The sequence below is a fragment of the Dipodomys ordii genome, unplaced genomic scaffold, assembly GCF_000151885.1.
Source record: "Dipodomys ordii isolate 6190 unplaced genomic scaffold, Dord_2.0 Scaffold8, whole genome shotgun sequence".
Classification (NCBI taxonomy): Eukaryota; Metazoa; Chordata; class Mammalia; order Rodentia; family Heteromyidae; genus Dipodomys; species Dipodomys ordii.
Genome location: NW_012267224.1, coordinates 18,774,549 through 18,797,583, shown reverse-complemented (window position 1 = coordinate 18,797,583; position 23,035 = coordinate 18,774,549). Strand labels below are relative to the sequence as shown.

Below are 23,035 nucleotides of genomic sequence, written 5' to 3'. Positions count from 1 at the left end.
GTGCTCAAGGCTACTTGAGCCATAGCACCACTTCCAGCTTTTCTTACTGAGTAAATTTATTGGAGATAAAGAGTCTTAGGAGTTTTCCTGCTTCAGATCTCAGCTTCCTCAGTAGTGAAGATTACAGGCATGCATGAGAGCCATCGGAGCTCCGTGTGGCATTAAATGTACTCATTACCTTGCCTACGTAATTGTAACCCTTCTGTACGGTATTTTCACACACACAAAAAAAACTTCTGAGGATATAGCTACAAAGTTTTTTTTTTAATAAGCCATTCAGTTCAACAGCACAGGAAGACATCTCCTTTTTTCCTGTTGTTCACCTGGATCAAAACCTACTTATAATACAGGAAAGACAGAAATCTAGTCACACACAGTGAGACCAAAGGAGGATACTCTAAGGACTGGAACACAAAGGCCCAATGCCTACGTGCCTCTGATCATATAAAATAATGCTTATCAAAATGAACTCAAGGACATAGAAATAAGAGTATTTTTTCCATTGATATTTTTGTTTTCTTTTTGTCTTGTTTATTCATTTATCTGTCGTTGGGAGGGTAAGGGGAAGCACAGAAATGGAGGGACAGAGTGTGAACAACCGCAGAAGTGGTACTTACTAGACACTGAGGAAAATGAACCTTTACAACTTTGTGAGTGAGGATGGGAGGGAAGAGCTGGGAGGGAAGGAGTGACATTGTCAAAAAGTGTTCTTTACCTGACATACATAATTGTAACCCCTTTGTACATCACCTTTATGAACAATAAAAAATCAGATATAGAGTATATTCAGTGTGTGCTTATTAGCACACAGGAAGACCCAGCTTCAATCTCCAATATACTAAAAAATAAAAGAACAATTCCAATATATTCCAAGGTCAATTCTGAGAAAAAAAAATCTCCAAAATTATTTTGAGTAATACTAAGGTCTATTATGTACAAGAAAGTGAACTGAGAGACTTATCTCCAACTAACTAGCAAAAAGACAAAAGTGGAATTGTAGCTCAAGTGTTATATAGCATCAGCCTAGAATAAAAATGCCAGGTAAGAAACACATGGCCCTGAGTGCAAGCTCCAGCACCAGCACAATAAATAAACAAATGAATATAGTAAGATACAGAAATAACTTTTTTTTTTGGTCGGTCATGGGACCTGAACTCTGGGCCTGGGCGCTGTCTCTCAGATCTTCAGATGAAGGCTAGCACTCTACCACTTGAGCCACAGTGCCACTTCTGGCTTTTTCTGCATATGTGGTGCCAAGGAATCGAAGCCAGGGCCTCATACATGCAAGACAAGCACTCTACTACTGAGCCACCTTCTCAGCCCCCCCCAAAAAAAATTTTTTAAGACCCAAGTAAAGCTGGTGGTTATCCCTGTAATCTTAGCAAACTCAGAAGGTTAAGGGCTGAGGATCATGGTTCAAGGCCAGCCAGGGAGGAAAGTCCATGAGACTCATGTCCAATTAACTACTAGAAAATTGGAAATGGCACTACAGCTCAAAGTGGTAGAACATTAGCTAGCCTTGAGCAAAAGAGTATAACGACAGTACCCAGGCCCTGAGTTCAAGCTCCATGACCGGGGCTGGGAAGGTGGCTCAGTGGTAGAGCTCTTGCCTTGCATGCTCAAGGCCCTGGGTTCGATTCCTCAGCACCCCATAAGAAAAAAGCCGGAAGTGGCACTGTGGCTCAAGTGGTAGAGTGCTAGCCTTGAGCTGAAGAGCTGAGGGACAGCACCCAGGCCCAGAGTTCAGGCCCCACGACAGGACCCAAAAAAAAAAACTTTAAGCAGAAAAACATAGTTTGAAGGAAGGAAGGATATATAGCTCAGTAGCAAAGTGCTTCTCTAGTAAGGCAAATGTAACTTCCTGGGTTTGATCCCAATACCCTCCCCAAAAAACAAACCCAACAAGGCTAGGCACTGTTGCTCATGCTTATAATCTTAGCTACTTAGGAGGCTGAGATCTGAGGATTGCAGCTGGAAGCTAGCCTAGGCAGGAAAAACCATGAAATTCATCTCCAATTAAACACGAAAAACCTAGCAGTGGAGCTGTGGTAGTGTGTTAGCCTTGAGCAAAAAAAGCAAAGACATACCACCTAGGCCATAAGTTCAAGCCCCAAGACTGACCATAATAAAATGAAATTGGCTGGTGCTGGTGGTTCACGCCTGTAATCCTAGCTACTCAGGAGGCTGAGATCTGAGGATCACGGTTCAAAGCCAGCCCGGGCAGGCGAGACCGTGAGACTCCTATCTCCAATAAACCACCAGAAAACCGGAAGTGACGCTGTAGCTCAAGTGATAAGTGCTCACCTTGAGCTGAAGAGCTAAGGGACAGCACCCAGGCCCAGAGTTCAAGCCCCACTACCGACAAAAAAAAAAAAAAAAAAAATGAAATTGGTCCTGGAGATCAAAGGACACAACACACAATGCAATCTACAGAATGAGCAAACATGTGTATGTGATAAGGAATGTCTACAAAACAAAACCTAAGCTGGGTGCCAGTGGCTCATGCCACTATTCAGGAGGTGAGATCTGAGAATCACGGTTCAAAGCCAGCCTGAGCAGGAAAGTCTGTGAGACTCTTATCTCCAATAAACCACCAGAAAATCGGAAGTGGTGCTATGGCTCAAGTGGTAGAGTGAGCTGAAGAACTGACTGACAGCTCAGAAACTCAAGAGTTTAAAACCCACAACCGACAAAAGAAAATAAATAAAAATAAAACCTTAAAACCTAGTAACAACAAAAACCAATTTAGAGGCTACAGGAATATTTCCCAAGTATGGTGCCTGCCTAGCAGTTTTTCAGCAACCCTGAGTTCAAACAGATAAACTATGCACATATTACCTATTACATAAGTATGTATGATACACAAATGACCAACATACAATGTGAAAAGATATTCATATTACTGCATCACTGAGTATTAGGAAAATGTTAATCAAAATCACAAAATGGTCATGCACTTGTGGCTCCTATGTCTGTAATCCTAGCCACTCTGGAAGCTGAGCTCTAAGGCTTATGGTTCAAAGTCAGCCCAGGCAGGAACGTCCATGAGACTCAGAAAACCTGAAGTGGCACTGTGGCTCAAAGTGGTAGAGCTCTCTCAGCTTTGAGCAAAAGAGCTCAGATACGGAACCCAGGCTCTGAGGTTCAAGCCCTAAGACCAACAACAACAACAAAAAAAAAAACTACAAAATGAAGCTGGGTGCAAGTGGCTTACACTGTAATCCTAGCTGAGGATCAGGGTTTGAAGCCAGCCCAGGCAGGAAAGTCTGTCTCTAACAAAAAAGGCTAGAAGTCGCACTGTGGCTCAAGTGGTAGAGTGCTCAGGGACAGTAGCCAGGACCTGAGTTCAAGCCCAGGAGAAGGAAAAAAAAAATATCTCCCACCACAAAAGTACGAAAATATCAATGTTAGCAAAGTAAATGGCACTTTTGTATGCTGCTCACAGAGATGTAAAATGATGTGACCACTATGTAAAACATGATAGTTCAAAGGAATGAAAACAGAATTATATGATCCAGAAATTCCACTTGAGAGTATATACTCAAAACAAAGCAATGTCTAAGAGATAATTGTCTATTCACAATAGCTGGAAGATAGAGCAATCCAAGTATCCACTGACAGATAAATAAATGAACAAAATATGGCAAAAAGAAAAGATGACAAATACAGGTGAGCCTTGAGGACATTATGTTAATAGTAAAAAATAAAAATACTGCATGAGGGCTGGGAATGTGGCTTAGTGGTAAGAGTGCTTGCCTAGCATGCATGAAGCCCTGAATTTGATTTCTCAGTGCTACATACACAGAAAAGCCGGAAGTGACGCAGTGGCTCAAGTGGTAAGAGTGCTAACCCCTGGCCGGGCACCAGTGACTCATGCCTGTAATCCTAGCTACTTAGGAGGCTGAGATCTGAGGATCGAGGTTCGAAGCCAACCGGGGCAGGAAAGTCATGAAACTCTTATCTCCAATAAACCACCAGGAAACTGGAAGTGGCATTGTAGCTCAAGTGGTAGAGCGCTCACCTTGAGCTGAAGAGCTGAGGAATAGTGTTCAGGCCCAGAGTTCAAGCCCCACGACCAAAAAAAAAAAAAAGATTGCTAACCCCGAGCAAAAAAAAAAAAAAAGACCAGGGACAGTGCTCAAACCCTAAGTTCAAGCCCTAGGACGGGCAAAATATATGTGTGTGTGTATATATATATATATTATATATTTTATATTACATATTTTTATATTATATATATATAACCTATCTCTCTATATATTTTTGTTTGTTTGTTTTTTGGGTCCGGTTGTGGGGCCTGAACTCAGCCTGGGCACTGTCCCTCAGCTCTTCAGCTCAAGGCTAGCGCTCTACCACTTGAGCCATAGCGCCACTTCCAGCTTTTTTCTTTTTGCTTATGTGGTGCTGAGGAATCGAACCCAAGGCCTCAGACATGCAAGGCAAGCGCTCTACCACTGAGCCACCTTCCCAGCCCCCCTATCTCTCTCTATATATATTTGCATGATTCTATTTAAATAAAGTATCTATAGTAGTCAGTGAAACCTGCCAATCTCTGGGGTGTTGTACAGATCTAGTTTTGCAACACAAAAGCTCTGAAAATTTACAATAATGTAGCTGGACACCACTGGCTCACCTCTGTAACCTTAGCTACTCAGGAGACTGAGAATCAGCATCTGAAGCCAGACTATGAAGGAAAGTGAAGCTCAAGTGGTAGAGTGCTAGCTTTGATCAGAAAAGCCAAGTGAGACACAAGGCCCTGAGTTCAATACCCAATATGAGAATGTATACACACACAAAGACAAACCACAACTCTCAGAAATTTTATAAACACTGTAAGATCAAAAATTAAATTTTAGTTTGACATGTGCTTATATGCTTTAAATTCTTAATCAAATTAATCTGGCAGAGCACCAGTGGCTCATACCTTACCCAGTCAAGAGGCTGAGATGTAGGATCAGGGTTTAAAACCCTGGACAGAAAAGTCTGTGACTTTTATCTCCAATAAACCAGCAAAAAGTTGGAAGTGGAACTGTGGCTTAAGTTATAAAACAGTCTTGAACAAAAAAAGCTCAGGGACAGTGCCTAGGCTCTGAGTTGAAGCCCCAGGACTAGTATTTTAAAATAAGGGCTGGGAATGGGGCTTAGTGGTAGAATGCTGACCTTGCATACATGAAGCCCTGGGTTCAATTTCTCAGTACCACATAAATAGAAAAGGCCAGAAGTGGCTCAAGTAGTAGAGTGCTAGCTTTGAGCAAAAGAAGCTCGGGGGCAGTGTCCAGGCCCTGAGTTCAAGCCCCACAACTGGTTAGATAAAATAAAAGCCGAGATGTGGGCTGGGAATGTGGCTTAGTGGTAGAGGACTTGCCTCTCACGCATGAAGCCCTGGGTTCAATTCCTCCGTACCACATATACAGAAAAAGCTGGAAGTGGTGCTATGGCTCAAGTGGTGGAATGCTAGCCTTGAACATAAGAAGTTCAAGGACAGTGCCCAGCCCAGACTTCAAGGCCCAGGACTGCAAAAAAAGAAAAAAATAGATATGCTTAAGTCTTTCATCACACTCCTATGACAAGTGACACTAAACAGATTTTATACATACTGGCATCATAATATGCTTTTCAGTATTGATTATACCCATTTGGATGCATGAAGTTCATCAAAGTTCCAGTGAGCCATTGGCATTCAGCTTCATTAGAACTCTTTTTTTTTTTTGTCGGTCTGGGCTTGGGCGCTGTCCCTGTGCTCTTCAGCTCAAGGTGAGCATTCTACCACTTAAGCCACAGCACCACTTCTGGTTTTTCTAGTGGTTTATTGGAGATAAGAGTCTCACAGATTTTCCTGCTCGGGCTGGCTTTGAACCGTGATCCTCAGATCTCAGCCTCCTGAGTAGCTAGGATTACAGGCGTGAGCCACAGGTGCCGGGCTTCATTAGAATTCTTATCTCCAATTAACTACCAAAAAAGTGAAAGTGGAGCTGTGGCTCAAGGGACAGAGCTCCAGCTTTGAGTGAAAACCTAAGACATAGAGACTGAGCCCTGAATTCAAGCCCTAGACCACACAAAAATAACCAGGTGCTGTGGTGACTTGCTTGCAATCCTAGCTACTGAGGAGGCTGAGATCAGAAGCCAGCCTAGTTCTAGAACTTCCAAACTCCAGAACCAGCACCAAAAAAAAAAGGGGGGGGGGGGTCTGGGAAGGTGGCTCAGTGGTACAGTGCTTGCCTCACCTGCATGAGGCCCTGGGTTCAATTCCTCAACACCACATAAACAGAAAAAGCTAAAAGTGGGGCAAGTGGGGCTGTGGCTCAAGTGGTAGAGTGCTAGCCCTGAGCTGAAGAGCTCAGGGACAGCATCCAGGCCCAGAGTTCAAGACCCATGACCAAACAAAAAAATATGGGGGGGGGGGGTGGCTCAGTGGTAGAATGCTTGCCTTGCATGCATGAGGCCCTGGGTTCAATTCCTCAGCACCATATAAGCAGAAAAAGCCAGAAGTGGCTTTGTGGCTCAAGTGGTAGAGTGCTAGCCTTGAGCTGAAGAGCTGAGGGACAGCGCCCAGGCCCAGAGTTCAGGTCCACGACCGGCAAAAAAAAAAAAAAAAAAAAAGGACTTTATAATTACCCTCTAGCATAGTCAGTATCACTTGCCCATCAACACACTAATGCCCTAATACCTACCAAAGTTTTCTTAAAGACCCCCTCCCCCCTCCCCAAACCCAGCGTTCTCCAGCTATGGGCTCTCTTCTCGGCTTTCCTACTAAACTCCTTAACAGAGTTAACCTATTTGCCACTTTAATTCCCCAAGCAGCCATGCCAATCACTGTTTGTTTGTGAGGGAGTACAGGTACTGGGCAATGGTTCTTAGGCTTTTTCACTCAAGGCTGGCACTATACAATTTGAGCCACAGTTCCACTTCTGGCTTTTTGGTGGTTCGGATTTTTGGGGTTTTTTTGTCAGTCATGGGGGCTGAACTCAAGGCTTGGGAGCTGCCCTGAGCCTGCACTCAAAAATAGCACACTACTACTTTGAGCCACAGTGCCACTTCTGGTTTTCTGGTGGTTAACTGGAGCTAAAGAGTTTCATGGACTTTCCTGCACAGGCTAGCTTTGAACTGCGATCCTCAGCAGCTAATATTACAGGCATGAGCACATGCAGAGCCCTTTTTTTTTTTAACTTTTTTGGGTCCAGTCATGGGGTCTGAACTCTGGGCCTGGGCACTGTCCCTCAGCTCTTCAGCTCAAGGCTAGCACTCTACCACTTGAGCCACAGCGCCACTTCCGGCTTTTTGCTTATGTGGTGCTGAGGAATCGAATCCAGAGCCTCATGCATGCAAGGCAAGAGCTCTACCACTGAGCCACCTTCCCAGCCCCTAGAGCCCAATTTTTCATTTTGCACAAAGCTCTTCCACTATCATCCACCAACAAAAACAGGAAGGGGAGGGGCTGGGGAAGGAGAGAGGTTTCACTGTGACATTCTCACATAGATACATGTATCCCAATCAGTTTTCCCCTTTATATTTTATTTTCTTGTGCCAGTACTACACTAGGACTTGAACCCAGGGCTTCGTACTATTGCTTGGTTGTTTTGGTCAAGACAGGTGCAGTACCAATTGCAACACTCTTTTTTCACTTGTGGCTTTTTTCTGGTTTAGTGGCAATAAGAGTCTCACAGATTTGTCCACAGCTGGCTTGGAACTGTGATCCTCAGATATCGGTTCATGGTAGCTAGCATTACAGTTATGAGCTATGGGTACCCTAAGTCCAAAATTTTAACACTCTGTTCCAATTAAGAACATTCTTGTCAAGGATAAAGATGATCAACATGTTCCAAATACAATAATTATTTTCCACTTTCCACAGCATAACATGAACTACTTTGCTTCTCTTGGCTTCAATAACATCAAGTACACAAACTACAGATTTTCTTAATATAATTAATAGCTCACTCTTAGTCTTCTGTTGGTTCCTCTCAGGCCAACTTCAAAATGTACAAGGGGACCAGAAAACAAGAAACAAAAACAAACAACAAAAAAAACACTTCACCATAGAATCCTTCTTTTTCTAAAATAATTTCTCCCAAGTTCTCCAGTCTCACATATTCAACCCCTTATACTGCCCTAACTTTAAAATCTAAAAATGAGCAGGGTGCAAATGGCTCATGCCTGTAATCTGAGCTACTCAGAAGGCTGAGATCTAAGGATCACAGTTCAAGGCCAGCCCAGGTAGGAAAGTCTGTGAGACTCTTTTCTCCAATTAACCACCAGAAAACCAGACGTGGCACTGTGGCTCAAGTGGTAGAGCAATCACCTTGAGCTGAAGAGCCTCAGGGACAGCACCCAGGCCCAGAGTTCAAGTCCCAAGACGGATCAAAAACAAAAAACAAAAAAACTAAAAATGAGGGCTAGGAATGTGGCTTAGTGGTAGGGTGCTTGCCTAGCAGCCTGAAGCCCTGGGTTTAATTCCTCAGTACCACATAAAGAGAAAAAGTCGGAAATGGTACTGTAACTCAAGTGTAGAACCCTAACCTTGAGCACAGAGAGACTCAAGTACAGTGCCCAGGCCCTGAGTTCAAACTCCAGGACCAGCAAGGGGAGAAAAAAAGCCTAAAAATGACAAAGATAAATTCTTGCTGTTTCACCTAATTCAAAACTCGCTCTCCATACTCGATCTCAGAAATTAGCAAAAGAAAAAAAAAAGTGTCCTGGAGACTGAAATCTGAGGATAGCAGTTCAAAGATACTCAGGGCAGGAAAGTCCATCAGACTTTCCAATTAACCACCAAAAAAATCCAGAAGTGGAGCGATGGCACAAGTGATAGAGCCTTAGCCTTAAGCAAAAAAGCTCAGAGCGTGCCCAGGTCTAAAGTCAAACCTAGGGAGTTAGGGAGTGGGATATGGTTGTGGGAAATAGATGTCCTTCTAATATATCTACATGGTTCTATTATCTTTACCTTTTACAGTATCTTCAACTCCCTAATTCAACTCTATTCCAGAACTACAAGAGTCATTGTGGCATATGCAACCTCGGTTTACCAAATGATTGTCCTAAAGCAGTCTAGGTTACATCACAAGTATGAGGCCAAACTAGGCATATAATCAGATCATATTTACATTTAAAAATATATATAAGGGGGCTGGTAAGGTGGCTCAGTGGTAGAGCACTTGCCTTGCATGCATGAGGCCCTGGGTTCGCACCACATAAGCAAAAAGAAAAAAGCCAGAAGTGGTGCTCTGGTTCAAATGGTAGAACGCCTTGAGCTGAAGAGCTGAGGGACAGTGCCCAAGCCCAGAGTTCAAGCCCCATGACTGAAAAAAAAAGTGTGTGTGTGTGCATATATATGTATGTATATGCGTATGTGTGTATTCTCTCTTTCACTAATAAAAATCCTGATTCTTAACTAGGGAGCAATATGCTCAGCCAATTCATATTGCTTATTTTTCTCAAATTCAGATTATGAAAGTCACAGTTTTCAAAAAGTAAAAACAAAAATCATTAGGACTTCAAAGAAAGCTCTTAAAATGAGACAGAAGTCAGTTGGCATGTGTCTTATCTCTCTACCTTTCTGATGTTTAGTTGTCAAGACTGCTAGCAGCCATTTTGATAGAATAAAGGCAAAGGTCACATTCCCAAGACAACCCTAAGAAAAAATTATATTAAATGTGAGAAGTAAGTCTATTAAATAGGTGCAATGACATATACTTTTAATTCTAGGTCTCAGGAGGCTGATGAAGAAGAAAGACAAGTCCAATGCTAGCCTGCACTTTACACAGTAAATTTAAGGCCATATACACAATGGGATCTGGTCTCAAAACAGAAAAAAACAAGTTGATTAAAAAAAAAAAACCAATTGGGGGGAGGGGGGAGGCTGGGAAGGGATGTGAAGGGTAAACAAAGGAGGAGGCTGCAATGCTTGGTAAGAAATGTACTCATTGGGCTGGGAAGGTGGCTCAGTGGTAGAGTGCTTGCCTTGCATGCCTGAGGCCCTGGGTTCGATTCCTCAGCACCACATAAGCAAAAAGAAAAAAGCCAAAAGTGGCGCTGTGGCTCAAGCAGTAGTGTTAGCCTTGAGCTGAAGAGCTGAGGGACAGCACCCAGGCCCAGAGTTCAGGCTCCACAACCGGACCCAAAAATAAAAAAAAGAAATGTATGCATTATCCTGCCCATGTAATTGTAACCCCTCTGTACAGTATGTTCACAAATAAAATAAAATTTAAACAAAAAAAACAAGTTGTAGTCAATTAACACTAAAGCTACCAACCCAATTGTGCTGTAGTACGTCTTCCAGACGTCCTATTTGTCTAAAACATAACTACTTTCTTTTGTTATATTAGCAAACAATATCTACTTTCTAGATCCTTTTTTCTTACATCTTCAACCTCAATTCATTCTTCATATATCAAAGTAGTCTTCAATGCTGGTGGCTCACGGCTGTAATCTTACCTACTTGAGAGGCTGTGATCTGAGGATCTGGGCTCAAAACTAACCTGTACAGAAAGTCTGAGAGATTTTTTTTCCCCCTCCAATTAAACACCAAAGACCCTGAAGTTAGCAGGGCACTGAGAGCTCATGGCTGTAATCCTAGCTACTCAGGAGGCTGAGATCTGAGGATTGTGATTGGAAATCAGCCCAGGCAGGAAAGTCTGTGAGATTATTTATCTCCAATTAACCACCAGAAAAGCAGCTGTGGCTCCCCATGGTAGAGTGTTGGTCTTGAATACACAAAAAAGCTCAGGGACAGTGCTGAGGCCCTGAGTTCAAGACCCAAGACAGACCTAAAAAAAAAAGGTGGGGCTGGGACGGTGGTTCAAGTGGTAGAGAGCTAGCCTTGAGCTGAAGAGCTGAGGGATAGCACCCAGGCCCAGAGATCAGGCCTTAAGACCAGCAAAAAAAAAAAAAAAGGTAAAAAGAAAAAGCTCAGGGACAGTGCCCAGGGCCTATGTGCACGAGCATGCATACACACACACACACAAATGGTAAACTGTACAAAGTAGTGCAAAGCTATTAGCACAAAACTAAGAAGAGGGAAGAGGATTGTAAATCTGAGACCCTGGGATACATAACCAGACTCCTATCAAGGGAAGAAAAGGAAAGTGGCCCACAAACTTTTTTTTTTTTTGGGTCCGGTTGTGGGGCCTGAACTCTGGGCCTGGGTGCTGTCCCTCAGCTCTTCAGCTCAAGGCTAGCGCTCTACCACTTGAGCCACAGGGCCACTTCCAGCTTTTTTCTTTTTGCTTATGTGGTGCTGAGGAATCGAACCCAGGGCCTCAGGCATGCAAGGCAAGCACTCTACCACTAAGCCATCTTCCCAGCCCCGCCTGCAAACTTTTTTATTGCTTTAATCCATGCAATGGTTTTCAGTCACTTCAAATTTAACTATTTACCCTGGGCTCAGGAAAATTTATGTAATTTTGCTCACACCTAGTTTTTTTTTTTCTTTTTGTCACGGGGCTTGAACTCAGGGCCTGGGCGCTGTTCTTGAGTTTTTCTGTTCAAGGCTAGTGCTCTACCACTTTTTTTTTCTAGGGGGAAAGGGGGTGTCCCTGAGCTTCTTTTGCTCAAGACTAGCACTCTATCACCTGAACCACAACCTTTTCTGTTTATGTGGCTTCATGCATGCTAAGCAAGTACTCTACCACTAAGCCATATTCCCAGCCCATTGTTCTACCACCTTGCGCCAAAGCTCCTATTTTGGTTTTCTGGTGGCTAATTAAGAGTCTCATGTACTTTCCTGCCCTTGTGGGCTCTGAACTTGCAGCCTCAGATCTCAGCCTCCTGAGTAGCTAGGGTTACAGGCCTGAACCACCAGCTTTTGGCCCAACTGAATCAATCATTCACTTTTGACCACAATACTAAAGTCACAGTTTGAGTTAATTCATTTCTACTTTCTTTTGGTCTCTTATAGGGCTTCAACTCAGAGCCTGGGCACTGTCCATGAGCTTTTTCATTCAAGGACAGCACTCAACCACTTTTTCCTTTCCAGGCTGGCATCTAACTATGATTCTCAGATCTCAGCTTCCTAAGTATCTAGTATTACAAGCATAAGCCACCAGCACTTGGCTCATACCCTTTTGAGTGGGCATTATTTCTCTAATTTGGAATGTTCTTTCTCTACAGCTTGATCATTAATATTATCAACATCTAAAATCAGACATCCAAGCAAGATTAACTAATCAGTTTTGTTTAAATAGTAGTATATATATATTTTTTTTGGGGGGGGGTCCGGTTGTGGGGCCTGAACTCTGGGCCTGGGCGCTGTCCCTCAGCTCTTCAGCTCAAGGCTAGCACTCTACCACTTGAGCCACAGTGCCACTTCCAGCTTTTTTTTTTTTTTGCTTATGTGGTGCTGAGGAATCGAACCCAGGGCCTCATGCATTTCAAGGCAAGAGCTCTACCACTGAGCCACCTTCCCAGCCCAGTAGTATATTTCTTTTCCAGGTATTTTTGTCTTTCCCTGACCCATTTATATATCACCAATTTATACACACATACCTATATATATATCACCAATACTAACCATGATGCCTTAGGGTGTCAGTTGTGGTGCTTGAACCCAGGGCCTAAACACTGTTGCTAAGCTTTTATTGCTCAAGGCTAGTGCTCTACCACTGTGAGCCATGGTTCCACTTCCAGTTTTTTGGGGGGTTAACAAGATAGAAGAATTTCCTCCAGGGCTAGCTTTGAACCACGATCCTCAAATGTCAGCCTCCTGAATGTGAGGCATTGAGGCACTTGCACGGAGCTTCAAAAAATATTTTTTTTTTTGTTGGTCATGGGGCTGGAACTCTGGGCCTGGGCACTATGCCTCAGCTCTTCAGCTTAAGGCTAGTGCTATACCACTTTGAGCCACAGCACCACTTCCGGTTTTCTGGTGGTTAGCTGGAGATAACAGTCTCATGGACTTTCCTGCTCCTGCTAGGGCTGGCTTTGACTCTTAGATTTCAGCCTCCTAATTAGCTAGGATGATAGGTGTATGCTACTGGTGCTCCACTCAAATATTTCTTAAGGAGTCCATGATGCAAAGACAAACCATTCTGTCTACTCTTGAAAAGTTCAGTTTTCTAGAAGACATTTTCTAGCCTTGTTTTTTTGGCCAGTCCTCAGGCTTGAACTCTGTCCCTGAGCTTCTTCTGCTCAATGCTAGCACTCTACCACTTGAGCCACAGCGCCACTTGCAGCTTTTTCTGTTTATGTAGTACTGAGGAATAGAATCCAGGGCTTCATGCATGCTATGCAAGCACTCTACCACTAAGCTACATTCCCAAGCCCGGAAAAAAACATTTTCAAATGCATAAAACACACTTAAAATTACAGTCCAAGCTAGGCACTATATTGATTCACACCTGTAATCCTAGCTACTCAAGAGGCTGAGATCTGAGGATCATGGTTCAAAGCCAGCCCAAACAGGAAATACTGTGAGACTATTATCTCTAATTAACCACCAAAAAACTCCAAGTGGAGCTGTGGCTCAAGTACTGAGCACTAGCCATGAGCAAAACCAGCTCAGAGATGGCACCTATGCCTTGAGTTCAAGCTTCAGATTAGCACTCTAAAAAGAAAAGAGAGAGGGAGAAAGAAAGAAAAGAAAAAGAAAAAAGGGGGGGAAATATAAATTTTAACATAGTTCCCTCTATTTCCCAATTTGCTACATAATTATAGCAAAAAATAGATAAGCAAACTTGCTATCTACTTAAGAAGGGAAAGCAATTAAAGACTTCCTATAATTTATTGTATAGCTTATCAGCTTTTTTTTTTATTTTACTTTTGGTTGGTCGTAGGGCTTGAACTCTGGGCTTGAGTGCTGTCTTTGCACTCCTTAGCTCAAGGCGAGCACTCTACTACCACAGCACCACTTCCTGTATAGATTATCAACTTTTTACATGCATATAATATATAACTAAATTCCAACTCATCCTCCAAGTGTAAGGATTATTTTCAACCAACTCTCTAAGGTTAAGTTACCATATCTTTACAGCTCCCTTATTTAAACTTGAAAAGCATTCAATAAATATCTAGTAAAAAATGAAAGAAAAAAAACCCGACAATTGTAAAAGTGGGACTAGGGGGTGGTTGAAATGGTAGAGGGTCTGCCTAGCATGCATGATGCAGAGTTCACACCATAGTAGCAAAAGTGAAGGGGAGGAGTCCACAGGAACACATATCATTTATACTACACAGATGCCCCTTGAGAGATCCTAAGAGAAAAACTGTAATAAGAGTAAAAAGGATTATCCTCTAACAATCTTGCTTTCCAGTTTTTTACTTGGACATTCCATCATCAAAATTCAGGACTTTAACCACATTACTAACCTACATATAGAACAAATATCCGACTTTCCGTGGAGGTACCACCATTGCCAACATATTCAATTTTTCCTAGCCTCAAAAGCCAGGCACCAGTGGCTCAAGTCTGTAATCCTAGCTACTTAGGAGGCTGGGATCTGAGGGTCATGGTTCAAAACCAGCCTGGGCAGGAAAGGCCGTGAGACTCTTATCTCCAATTAACCACCAGAAAACCAAAAGTGGTAGAGCGCTAGCTTTGAGCTGAGGAGCTTAGGGGCAGTGCCCAGGCCCAGAGTTCAAGCCCTACAACTGACAACCCCATCCCACCCCCCCACCCCTGCCAAAAAAAATAAAGCCAAGGCAGAGAGCAACTGCCATGTGGCAAAGATGGCTGACAAAGGGGAATGAAAAAGGATCCCTTTAGTTTCAGAAAATCTCCCGAAAAAGAGTCCTCAAAGCCACTCAAGCAAAGCAAGCACTTTTGGCAAAGGAGAGGAAAGGAAAAGCCACTCAAGTTTAAGAGACTGGAATCTTTTCTACGTGGTGTGTGTGTCAGACCTCCTCTGGTAGTGAAACCTCGTGCTTTACAAGTTCCTGATAAACATACTTTGGCCTTTGTTATACTCATCAAAAGAATTGTTCAGGGTGAGTTTACTGCTGCAGATGACCACAAGACTTCACTGTCGAAACTGTTTAACAGTGTCTTTGTCAAAGTCACTCCCCATAAATAAAAAGTGGAAAATAGTGGAACCTTATGTGACTTGGGTATTTCTGAATCTGAAGTCTGTAGAACTCATCCTGAAAGGCAGACAAGCAAAGGTTCAAAATAAGATCATTCCTCTATAAGAAGAATGGCCAACAGACACATGAAGAAATGCTCAACCTCTCTAGCCATAAAAGAAATGCAAATCAAAAAAAAAAAAAGAAATGCAAATCAAAACAACATTGAGATACCACTGCACCCCAGTCATAATGGCTATAATCAAGAACTCTAATAACAACAGATGCTGGAGGGGATGTGGACAGAAGGGAACCCTACTGCATTGTTGGTGGGAGTGTAAACTTGTTCAACCACTTTGGAAAGTAGTATGGAGGTTCCTCAAAAGACTCCACATAGAGCTCCCTCCCCTATGACCCAGAAATCCCACTTTTGGGCATTTACCCAAATGATCACAAACAAGACCATACTAAAGCTACCAGCACAACTATGTTTATTGCAGCATTATTTACCATAGCTAAGATATAGAACCAAGCCAGATGCCCCTCAGTAGATGAATGGATCAAGAAAATGGAATTCTATGCCTCCATCAGAAAGAATAACATGGCCCCATTTGTTAGGAAATGCAAAGACTTGGAAAAAATTATATTAAGTGAAGTAAGCCAGGCCCAAAGAAACATAGGTCCCATGGTTTCCCTTATTTGCAATAACTAGTATATGTCTGAGACAAGCAGAAAAGGTCAGATAAGTTGATGTTAGGTGAAATGAACCCCAAGATAAGTATTCAAATGTTTTTTCTTTCATGCGATTGTTTCTAACATAATTATACAATGATTTCTTTGTTGCTTTGTATGTCCCTCCCCCATGGTATAACCCCTATTCTCACTGTATTTGATGTATTTTGTATTTGATGTTGTGGAGGGGAAGGGCAAAAACAAATTGTTTAAATAGGGATACAGGTGGACCCATAGCAACAATGAGATGTACAAGTCGTTATGCTGAAATACGAACTTTATAACTTTGGGGGGGGATGGGAAAGGAAGGGGAAACAAAGGAGGAGGCAACAATGCTTGATAAGAAATGTAGTCATTATCTTGCCCATGTAATTGTAACCCCTCTGTACGGTATTTTCACAATTAAAAAAAAAAAAAAGATCATTCCTCTAACAGACAATATTTTGATCAAGGAGGACCTGGGGAAATTTGATGTCATTTGCCTGGAAGACTCCATTCATGAAATTGCTTTCCCAGGAAGTATTTCCAACATATCTCCTGGTTCTTTTGCCTTTTCCCTCTGTTGCCCATCATGTTTCCAAAAAATAGAGTGGGCTTCCTCAAGGAAATGAGCTCACTTGGCTATCAGGGCAGACTGGCTATTGTGGTGAAGGCATCAATCAGCTCATCTTCCAGCTGAACTAGACTCAAGACTAGACTAGAGCCTGCTTGCAGAATGTTGAAGGAGAAAGGACAGGAAGGCATCTCATTATGCCTAGACTTGAGGAATAGTTCCATCATTTTCCTCATTGGCTGCTATCTCAAATCAACATTTACCTAAATGAAGGAAGGAGTTGTTTTGACTCTGTCATGTCTTCTGTCTTGGGATTTAGTGTTATGAATGAATAATCTAAGTAATATGTATAAGATTTGCACCACACCCAAGCTTGTGGTATACTGGGAGTTCTAAGGGCCTTCTTTTAAAATGACTTAAAAGGGCTAGGAAGGTGGCTCAGTGGTAGAGTGTTTGTCTTGCATGCAAGAGGCCCTGGGTTTAATCCCTCAGCACTACACAGAAAAAGCCGGGAGTGGCGCTGTGGCTTAAGTGGTAGAGCACACTAGCCTTGAGCTGAAGAGCTGAGGGACACCGCCCAGGCCCAGAGTTCAGGCCCACAACTAACAAAAAAAATTATAAATAAAATAAAGTGCCTTAAAAACAAGTGCTCAAGCTGGGTGCCAGTGGCTCATGCCTATAACCCAAGCTACTTAGGAGACTGAGATCTGAGGTTCACAGTTCAAAGCCAGCCCAGGCCATGAGATTCTTATCTCCAATTTGCCACCAGAAAACCTGAAGTGGTGCTGTGGCTCAAGTGGTAGAATGTTTGCCTTGAGATGAAGATCTCAGGGACAGCGCCCAGGCCCAGAATTCAAGCCCCAAGATGGTCCAAAAAAACAAACAAAAAGCAAGTGCTCAGTTTTCTCTGCTGTGAGTACATGTTCTAGCCTCATTGCCAGCTTAAAAAGGTCTCAGGCTTGCATATCTCCAGTAGTATTTGAATCCTAGACTGCAGTCTTTTTCTTTAGCTTAGAATGAGAAGAAGAGAGCCTTTACCAAAAATTTACATACTCAGAATATACCTGGAAAAACAAAAAAGCTTTTATAAAGCTGGTTGCCAGTGGCTCATGCCTGTAATACTAGCTACTCAGGAGGCTGAGATCTGAGGATCACAGTAGAAAGCCAGCCCGGGCAGGAAAGTCCATGATATTCTTATCTCCAATTAACCACCAGAAAACCAAAAGTGGCACTGTGGCTCAAGTGGTAGAGCACTAGCCTTGAGCTGAAGAGCACAGGGACAGCACCCAGGCCCAGAGTTCAGGCCCCACGACCGGACCCAAAAAAAAAGTTCAGACAGTGCCCTCACCCTGAATTTCAAGCCCCAGGACCAGGAAAATAAAAATAAAGAATATCTGACACATCCACCAACTAGGACTATGGATGTGACTCACTGATAGTGCTACATTTGCCTAGCATGTGTGTGGACCTGGATTTGATTTGGTTTAGGCAGTTAATTTAGCAGCACAGCATGGCATATTGTAATTTGTGTACTCTGGAATCTGAAAGAGGAAGGCTGCAAGTTCCAGAGTAACCTGTATTATACATAAGGCTAAGGGCAGCCTGGGCTACTTTAGAAGATCCTGTTCAATAAAAGAATGGTGAAGATATATTCGTGCCTATCTATAATCCTATCTATTCAGGAGGATGAGATCTGAAGATCCATATTCAATACTAGCTTGGGTAAAAAAATTCCTGAGACTCATCTCTAATTAAACACCAAAAAGTTGATTCAAGTAATAAAAGACCAAGCCTTGAGTAAAAAAGGTAAAGGAGAGCACTTTGGGGCATTTATCCAAAAGATTTACAAGTTAGCTGGGCACTGGTGGCTCACGTCTGTAATCCTAGCTACTCAGGAGGCTGAGATTTGAGGATCACAGTTCAAAGCCAACCCAGGCAGGAAAGTCTGTGAGACTTTTATCTCCAACAAACCACCAGAAAACCAGAAGTGGCACTGTGGCTCAAGTGGTAGAGTGCTACCCTTGAGCTGAAGAGGGAGGGACAGCGCCCAGGCCCAGAGTTCAGGCCCCATGACCGGCCCCCGTCCCACCAAAAAAGATTTACTAACTTAGGACACAGTAAAGACATATATCCTTGCCCAATGCTGCAGCATTCACCATAGTCAAATTATAGAAATAGTTCAGATGCCCTACAATGGATGACTGAATAAAGAAAATAGGTGGGTGGGGTGGCTCATACCTGTAAGCCCAGTTTCTGAAAAGGCAGAGATGAGGATGGTGATTGCCAGCTGAGCAGGGTTTTTTTGCTAGTCCTAGGGCAGATGTGGGGCTATAATTCAAGTGGTACAAAGCTAGCCTTAAATGAAAAAGCTAAGGGACACCTAGGCCTCAACTTCAAACCCTCAGACTAGTACCAAGAAAATGTAATGTTTGGATTGAGAATGTGCCTTAGTGGTAAAGTGCTTGCTTAGCATGCCTTGAGCAAAAGAAGCTCAGGGACAGTGCACAGGCCCTGAGTTCAAGCCCCAGGACTGGCAAAAAAGTATATACTGTACATAAACATGCTTACATATGTGTACATATATACTATACATATATATACTATATACCATATAATTATTTAGTGTATAGTATATAATAGCTATATAATAAATATTAATATATAATGTATTATTTATATATACACAATGGGACTACAAAGTCAAATTACTACTACTAGTTTCAGTGTAGTGGTTACTTCTAAGGAAGAAGAAAACAGGAAAATAGTGGCTAAGTGAGCCCTATGTACATACTTACACATGGTTTACTTCACTAGGGAAATGGGCTGACTAGTATGAAAATGTTAAAATCTTCTCAGTGTTTCTTTAAAAATAATGAACACCGGACTCATGTAATTGTAATCCCTCTGTACATCACCTCTATACTAACAATAAACAAATTAATTTTAAAAAATGAGTGGCACTGTGGCTCAAAGTGGGTAGAGCATTAGCCTTGAGCAAAAAAGTTCAGGAACAGCACTTAGGCCCTGAGTTCAAGCCTTGTAACTGACCCCTTCTTTCCCCCCAAAAAAAGCTCAGGCTGGGAATGTGACTTAGTGGTATAGTGCTTGCCTAGCATGGATGAGGCCCTGGGTTTGATTCCTTAGTACCATATAAACAGAAAAAGCTGGAAGTGGTGCTGTGGCTCAAAGGATACAGACAGGCTCAACAACAGAGCCCAGGCCCTGAGTTCAAGGCCCAGGACTGGCAAAAAATAAATAAATAAATAAAACAAATTAGAAGACGGGCAATGACTACTTATACAACTACTCAGGAGGCTGAGATCTGATCTGAGAATGGTGCTTTCAAGTCAGCCCAGGTAGATAAGTAGTGCAATTCTTTATCTCCAATGAACTATTAAAAAAAAAATAAAGTCAGAAATGGAGCAGTGGCTCAAAGCAATAGAGCACTAGCCTTGAGCCTAAGCTCAGGCCTTGAGTTCAAGTTCCAGGACTAGCAACAACAACAACAACAAAAAAAAAAAAAGAATAGAAGCTAGGCACAAAAAAACACAAGTTCAATAAACCTTTACAGGTACTACTTAATGAGTTTAAACTAACATCAAATTAGGTTGTGCTCAAATCCTTTAATCAATAATACAAACTAGACTCAATTTTCTTTTTGGTACCAGTCTTAATTAGGGCCTGGTGTTGGCCCTGAACTTTGTGCTCAAGGTTAATGCTCTACTACTTGAACCACAGCTCCAAATTTGGCTTTTGGGAAATTGGAGATAAAAGTCTCATGGACTTTCCTGCCCTGGGTGGCTTCAAACCAAGATCCTCAGATCTCAGCTTCCTTCGTATCTAATTTTATAGGTCTGAGCCACTGGTACCTGGCTTTCAATTATTTTTTTTTAACTTGGAATTTTTTATTAATGAAGTTTTCTATTGTGAAAATACTGTACAAAGGGGTTACAGTTACATGAGCAAGGTAATGAGTACATTTCTTTTTTTGGGGGGGGAGGGGGTTCTGGTCGTGGGCCTGAACTCTGGACCTGGGCGCTGTCCCTCAGCTCTTCAGCTCAAGGCTAGCGCTCTATCAATTATTTTTAAATAATTAAAAGTATCCCTGGGAAAAAAATAATAAAAGTATCTCTGGGGCTGGGAATGTGGTAGAGTGCTTGCGTAACATGCATGAAACACTGGGTTCAATTCCTCAGTACCACATATGCAGAAAAAGCCAGAAACGGTGCTGTGGCTCAAGTGGTAGAGTGCTAGCTTTGAGCAAAATCAGTTCAAGGGCAGTGCTCAGGCTCTGAGTTCAAGCCCCAAGACCGGCAAAAAAAATAAAATAAAATAAATAGGAAAGCCAGACACTGGTGACTCACACCTATAATCCTGGCTACTTTAGGTGGCTGAGATCTGAGAATTCCAGTTCAAAGCAATCCTATATAAATAAATCAGAGATTCTTACCTCCAATTAACCAGTAAAGCCAGAAGTGAAGGTGTGGCTCAAGTGGTAGAGGGCCAGCCTTGGAAAATTCTAAGGCTGGGAATTTAAGGCCCATACCAGCATAGAAAGACAGAAAGGAAGGAAGGAAGGGAGGGAGGGAGGGAGGGAGGGAGGGAAGGAAGAAAGAAAGAAAGAAAGAAAGAAAGAAAGAAAGAAAGAAAGAAAGAAAGAAAGAAAGAAAGAAAGAAAGAAAGAAAGAAAGACATGGAGCTAGAGCTGTGTTTCAAGCAATAAAGTGCCTGCCTAACAAAATTAAGATGCTTAGTTCAAACCCCAGTATCTCCAAAGAAAAGAAAAATTTAAATTTAAAGAAACACATGAAGCCGGGCACCGGTGGCTCACGCCTGTAATCCTAGCTACTCAGGAGGCTGAGATCTGAGGATCGCGGTTCAAAGCCAGCCCGGGCAGGAAAGACCGTGAGACTACTATCTCCAATAAACCACTAGAAAACTGGAAGTGGTGCTGTAGCTCAAGTGGTAGAGTGCTCGCCTTGAGCTGAAGAGCTGAGGGACAGCCCAAGCCCAGAGTTCAAGGCCCATGACCGACAAAAAAAAAAACAAACACATGAACACTACACATCCTTCAATAAACTGAAAATAGCAATCTATTTACACAACTGAGTCTACTAGAAATATCAATGAAAAAATATTGGTTATAATAGAGCTATTATTGGTTTATGTTTATGACAAAGCTACATTATAGCCCTTTTCTAAGTTTTCATAACTTAACTTTCCTGGAAGTTGTTTACTCCAAATTTATAAAGGTACTGTTCCCATAACATAAGTACTGTTTGTATTTCCTGTTTGCTTCTTCTGAAACACTGTGACACTTAAAGAACAATACTATGTATTTCTACAGTAAAGAGGAATTTCTGGTAATTTAATAATAACATGTAGTGAAAAGTTACCTAACATAAACCAAGTCCACATAGATTATGAGAGCAGTAAGTTATCACTTTTAAAGAATATAAAACATTACAACTAAGTTTCAGGCTTGAACAACCTTATAGAAGAGGTTGGTTAGGGTTTGGCTGAAGACAATAGCTGCCATCTTTCATTAGGAAAATATATCAACTATCCTAGCATGTTTTTACTTATTAAACAAAAAGTCAAAATCACCTGCTACTATGAATTTTATATAAGTATTTGTGCTGTATTTCTGCATTGTACCACAAAAACACAAAGTCATCCTTCCATTCAGATTTGGCAAGTGAACACATACAGAGATCAGAGTCCATACACATGCTCTGTAAAACAGATTATTTATATATTAGTATGTTCACTAGATCTAATGTTTGTCATTGTTAAATTTTAAATAATTCAGTGTCTACTTGGAAAGACAGATAATCATTGTAAACTCAGTGGCATAACATAGATTAAATGCTACTAGATTTATGTCATCACTCATTCTTTGAAATACTTAAAAGTTTCACAAATCATTACAGATATCAAAGTGCCAACTATAAAACATAGTATAATTTATTCAATAATGGCATGAAATTTTTCCAGATTTTTTGTTAATTTAGAGCATATAATCTGGCATTGACGATTTGGGTACGAAAAACTGTAGTAATACTTTCATCATGGGGTCAAATTACTAGACCATCTTGATTATTTTATAAACCTACTCAATAACGAGAGATAGCTATGTATCTTGGTGAAATCCCTTGTTTTCCAGGCATATTTCTGAAAGAACCAAGTTAACTATGAAGGACATCATAATGAAGTTTCATAGCACCCACCACACAGTCACACAGAGGTACTGTCTTAGAAGAGACTTTCTGACCTGTAAGTGGTAAACAATACTTTGAAATACGCTGCTCCTACATTCCATTATATCCTCCTAGTTTAAAAAGAAGTATTTAATACACCAAAGAACTTGTATTTGGGGGGGGGGAGCCAGGCATTTAAAAAAAAGAAAGCTTTACGTTAAATAAGGAGGCCCAGGAATTGGGGGGAAAAGTGGGATGCTCAAATTTGGAATCAATTTCCTACCTCCAGTGGAAATCCCCTCGTCTTGCCCCCCCCCCGCCTCCCATCACCCCGCTAAGAGGGAGTAACTCAATGCCCTTCCTTCTCCTTTCATCCGTACCTAAGGAAGGCCTCCCGCTCCCTCCCCGAGGCAAGGACAGCCGAGGCCTCACGGGCAATAACCCCGAATACCCTCAAAAGTGAGGGCCCGCAGGCGGCGCGGCTGCGGGGATCCAGTTACCACCTTTCCCCTTCCCCCATCCCACTTCCCGGGTTTTCTCCGGCCCGGCCTGCGCTCCC

At 42.2% G+C, this 23,035-nt stretch overlaps 1 protein-coding gene across 2 annotated transcripts in view; it reads right to left on the bottom strand.

Annotated features, from left to right (window-relative positions):
- Ube2k (ubiquitin-conjugating enzyme E2K) overlaps positions 1-23,035 on the bottom strand; it is a 53,534-nt gene that overhangs the window by 29,990 nt on the left and 509 nt on the right. The window lies entirely within an intron of this gene.